The following is a 6,034-nucleotide window of genomic DNA, read 5'->3' as shown; positions in this document are numbered from 1 at the left end:
GTATATAGTGTAAATAGTGAATATAATTAATGAAAGTGTACATATGAAACAGTTAATATTATAAATTAGGATATTAAGTGTATAATAGTGATAAATAATGTTAGAATAAGTATAGATGTAAATATTGTGTTGTAAATATATATTAGACTATGTTAATCATAGAACTAAATAAAAAATATAAAAAAATACCCACCGTGGTATAATCCTGCTATCATTAAAAAAATGCCAAGAAATATTTAAATACCAGAAAAAATAAAAATTACATAAAAACCCACTTGATTACAAAGCATTCTCCTTATCCAAGATTAAAACATCTATCTTATATTATTAGCTACAAATAATTGAGAGTGAAATTTTTGCAGATCCTAAATGTTTTTGGTCATATGTAAAATGTAAAAATACCTCTCATATTATTTCTATTTACTACCTACCTAAAAAATACTGCAAATAATGGAATAGACATATGCAATTTATTTTTCGACTACTTTAAATCCGTTTTTACTCCAAAAACAATACATTTTCTGTTAAATCCAAATTATTCTGATTGTGGGCAAGCTGATTCAATATGCGGATATAACCCAAGCAATTGTAAAAACAAAATATTAAGGAACTTGACATAAATAAAGGGAGAGGTCCAGACGTGATCCCTCCTATTTCTATTAAAGCATGCTATCAGAATTTATCTCTACCATTATTTATCTTATATAAAGTCTCTCCAGGAATGTATTTTTCCATCTCGATAGAAGAAAGCAAACATCACACCCGTATTTAAATATGGATCAAGAAATGATGCAAAAAACTATAGGCCTATTTCAATATTATCGACATTCGCTAAATTATTTGAAAAAATTAAATATGAAAAATTATTCCATGCAGTAAAATCCCATATCTGTCCTCAACATGGCTTTTTTTCTGGATGCTCGTCCCGTTATAAACCTTACTTTATTTACAAATGATATTTTAAATACAATGGAAAGTGGTTTCCAAACTGATGCTATATTTACTGACTACAGTGAAGCCTTTGACAAAGTTGATCATTCAGTCTTAACACGCAAACTTTTGGCTATCATACATAAGTAATCGATGTTAATCGGTAGTAATTGGTGGGTACTGGAAAAAAAAATCTCCTCTGGTGTTCCCCAGGGAAGTATTATTTCTAATAAATATAAATGGCATTGATGTTTGCTTTTATTGTTCAAAATTTACTCTATATGCCGATGATATGAAAATATACGCTAAAGTTGAATCTCATGAAGATTGTCTCATGATTCAAGACAATCTTAATCGTCTAACTGACTATTGTATTAAAAATAAACCATTTTTGAATATTAATAAATGTGTCTGTGTTACATTCACATAGAAAATAAAAATTTTAAATTTTGATTACAAACTAAACAATAATATACTAATGAGAATGCACGAAATTAAAGATCTCGGGATTGTTTTAGACTCACTACTTTTTGAATCGCATATCAATAAAATTACCTCCAAAGCATTGAGCATGTTAGGCTTCATAATTGAAATGAGTAAACACTTTGATAATCCAAAGGCCATAATTTCATTATATTATATGTTTGTTAGAAGCCATTTGGAATACGCATCTCAGATATGGAATCCCCAGTATGCCATATATATAACCAGAATAGAAAACATTCAGAACAAATTTATAATGTACCTAAAATACAAAACCGGTCTTTCTTATGTATCAACTCTCGCTGCCTCCACTTACCATGGAATCACTTCTCTACAATACCGCAGAGTGTGTGCAGACCAACTACTGCTTCACAAAATTATGACAGGAATAGTTGACTGTGCAGAATTACTTAGTTTAATAACAATACATGTTCCAGCCAGGATTTGTAGATGGTACCACCTGTTTTATGTACCAATAAGTATAACATTGTATGTTAAAAACGTTTTTTTTCGTACACAATACAAAATTTAAGGTCTTAGACTACACAAACATCACCCTGTCAGATCTAAAATTGACACTAAAAATGCATTATGTACCTTAATAGACATTTTTAATAATAAATATGCACATCTCCCTTCCCCTCCTTATCCTCTCTTTATGCATCTTTGTCCTAATCCCGCCCCATTTACAGTAACTGTTCATTTAAAATAAATATTTTCTTCGATTATTAAAAAATTACATACATGAAAATAACATTTGTATGTATGAACTTATATGTATTTATATAAATAGACTATTATGTATTATATTTTCTTTATCAACTTTGTGGAAATCTGTTATTGGTTCTGAGTTTATACACTATATCTGTTTGTTTACTATAAATATTTATGTAGAACTGTTGGTTTCCCAAATAAATAAAAAATAACTGTATTCTTATCATCATTCCCTTTCTGCACCTAATGGTGCATAGGGCACTGCATTGGCACACCAATTGCAGCGTATCTTGATCATTTTAGTTACATGATGGTAAGATGTTCAGTCTCAAAATTGATTGTAAGCTGTATTGTAACACTCAAAACTGTATTGTATATTACTGAATCAAATGAATAATAATAAAGACAGATAGATATTTTTTCCAAAAACACAGGTTGATTAAAATAACTATTCAGGCAGCACTCGGTTAAATAATCAAACAACAAGCCTGTCATGGCCGCAGCTCATCTTATCGAATTTTCAAAAGCGATTAATATACCTTTTTTTCAACTTCACAATATTGTATAATTGCGTAAGCGATTGTTTTAATGTCACCGTGTACTATTTTTGATGATCTCGGCACATTATTTAATGAATTATAGGAAGTAAATATACAAATGTTGCACAATGTTTCACCCTGAACAACTGTTTGCAGCTAAGTTGCAGGGTGTGCGAAGCAGAAAAGGGGGGGGGGGGTGTTAGGGATTTTAGTTATAAAATTAGTAAGGCTGGCCAAGCTATAGTCACAATTTAACTTTTGAGTATAATGCCATAGTTCGGGAAATTGAATACAATTTTTTTTTCTTACAAGCGAAAAACATTTATAATTGCACGGCAAAGTTTCTCAAAACCATATGATAAAATTATTAAAAATGGTTTTAATAAAAACGAACCACTTTCAACTGCGTCACAATTTCTTTCGAGAGGAGCCCAAACGTAGGAAAACCATTCTATGACTATTGGGTATTAAGTTAGCTACAGTTTGCAGCAAAGCAATGGGCCGTACTCAGGTCGAGAATTGCCAAATGGATATTCATTTGCATTGTAAATACTTTTAAATATGTACCTGTGTATTTATTATTGCAAGGTTATTCCAATTTATTTTTCTATAATTCACCTATATTTATTTTATAAATCTGAAAATACAAGTGTGTTTATTTTTTAATTTATTTATTTATTCATTTTATTCACAATATAGTTATGTTACATTAATTGAGACATAAATCCCAACTCCGTGGAACCAAAGTCCTGTGTTAAGTTTGTTTGTTTGTCTGTCACATCTCCAAAACGGCGAGTCGTAGCGGCCTGAAATTTGGACACATGATTTTTAATGCGATTTCAAGGTTAACGTTAATATTTTGGAGTAAAATTTGAATCAACTTCTATTCAATAAAAACTCAAACTTTATATGGATGCTATCTGAAATATATATGGATAGTATCTGAAATAAATATCTTGATATAAGTAAAGTTTTTAAGCAACATAATACACGCGTCGTGACAATAAATGCCCAAAATCAACGTAAATCATGGTAAAATATTCGAAATCAATTACTTGTGAAAACTGACTCCTTTAACACCTTTGAAGCTCCCACTGCTGCAACCAAACATACTGCAATTCACCATAGTCGATTTTTATTTATTATAATGTAAATATCTAAGTTATTTACAAACAAAGCCAAGCACAGTGTCAAAAGCATCCGATCGAACTGTTATATTTATGTTGTCAAGCAAAACAAAAAAGCCGCCAATCTGTTGCTAACCAACAAACCAACATCGTTTGTGTTCTATGAAACATAATGATAGGGCTTCTCCCTAGGTTACGCATTATTACTCTGAGGTTGTGACAGATTTCCGATAGTAATTTTTTGGTTTAGTTTGATAGTCTATTAACAATTAAAACAAATATCAAAAATCACTAAACTTTCTCATTCACTGTGTTATTAAATCATTTTTTTAAGTAAGGTTGATAAAAAAATGCACAAAAATAGTTTAAAATAGTTTATTCGTCATTAACAAGGACATAATACTTATCAAACTGTGAAAAGATGTCACTTAACACAGATTTTATAAAGTTAAAGTTAAGTTCTAAAATTAAATAATAATAATTGTATGAGAGACACAACGAAGAAAAAGAAAGGTACCGTTAATGTATGTGGGAAAGGAAAAAGGATGAAAACGTGGAAAAAGTTAATGAAATAAGTACTAAATAAATAGTCCAGATCTTGCCTTTATGTTCCATATGTTTGTCAATGCTTCTTTAGTTTGTCAATGCTAAAGGGCTTCTCTAGCGAATTATTGCTCCGAGTTAAAATCAATAAATATATTAAATATGTTGTCCGAATTTCAAGGTTTAAAATAAAATGAAATAAAATAAATATAACAACTTTGTCTTTAACCACTAATTTTTATTTTTCACCGACCGGATTCAAAGCAAACAAGCTTCTTTGTCAAGGTTTACGTAACTAATGAAATTAGCGGTTAAAAACAAAGTTGTTATATTTATTTTATTATAATGAATAACCACAAAGTTAGTGCTTCAAATATAAACTTTATAAAATAAAATATTTTACTTCTTAAAAAAATAAAATAAGCATGAATCTTAAAGGCATCATCTGTTAATATTATGTATTCAGTATATATTTTTGTGTACGTATTCAGTGTATATAAGAAGAAAATATGCATCCATAAACAATTCGGTAGGTATTTTATGCACATAAAAGTATTTCGTAATAAGCGTCTGTTAAACATTAAAATACATTTAAAATTAAGAGACCAGTTGGGAATGGTAAAAAAATACTGAATTACTAAAACGAAATAATGTAAAGACTTTTTTTAATACCTTCAATATAGCTTTACGTTTTAAAGTTGGATAACTGAATTAAAAATAATAATAAAGGTGTTCGAACAAATTAATAAAAAAATACTCGCAAATGTTTAAATCAACATTATGGTACTAAAAGTTTGTATTTAAATTTATTTCAACAGAGAGGGAAAAATTTTTGACAAGGGAATATGGAAGTCTAGGCATTTACAGGGCTTATGACCTGTCATTGGCTGGTTTAAGTGGCCACTTTACACACTGTCAATGACAGGTCGTAAAGTGGCCACTTTACACACTGCCAATGACAGGTCATAAGCCCTGTAAATGCCTAGACTTCCATATTCCCTTGTCAAAAATTTTTCCCTCTCTGTTGAAATAAATTTAAATATGAACAGCTCCCTAGGGAGGAAGTCCAGCCAGTCTGCAAGCATTTGGACATAATCAAACATTGCTAAAAGTTTGTACTTAAAAATAGTAATGTTTTTTTTATACGCAGTAATATTCCAATTATATGGATTAATGAGTGCCAGATTTTTAAATATTTTATTTTATTTGTAAGTTCAACAAGGTTACATAAAATGCATCAACTTGTGAGTAAAGTAAGCATTGATACCACTCTTCACATATATCCTCAATTAAAATAAAAATGAAATAAATTATAGAACTCTACAATCTTTCATTAATTATATAAAATAAGTGTAGCTTAATTAAATAAAATTAAGTAATAATAAAGATTGAGTTATAGACAGAATTTTAATTTTCAAGAGAAATCATATCCAGAGAAATCTATTACCTAAGTGTGTATGTAGTAGATAAAGAAATAGTTATTTTTTGTTAAAAAAACATTATTATTATTTTATATTATTATTATTACTGAGAGTACTGAGTAAAATTTTTAATATTTTTACAATAATTTCATTTCACAAAGAATTAAAATACAAATACATTCACCACAAAAGCAGGGAATATGACAATTTAACAAGAGATTTATAATTAGACAATAATTGAAGTGAAAGTCAAACATTTGGTTTGAATCATTTTTCC

Source organism: Micrasema longulum, unplaced genomic scaffold (assembly GCF_059751315.1).
Source record: "Micrasema longulum isolate JH-2025_06_02 unplaced genomic scaffold, ASM5975131v1 h1tg000880l, whole genome shotgun sequence".
NCBI classification, from domain to species: domain Eukaryota; kingdom Metazoa; phylum Arthropoda; class Insecta; order Trichoptera; family Brachycentridae; genus Micrasema; species Micrasema longulum.
The sequence above is the reverse complement of the archived record's forward strand: the minus strand, read 5'-3'. Positions refer to the sequence as shown.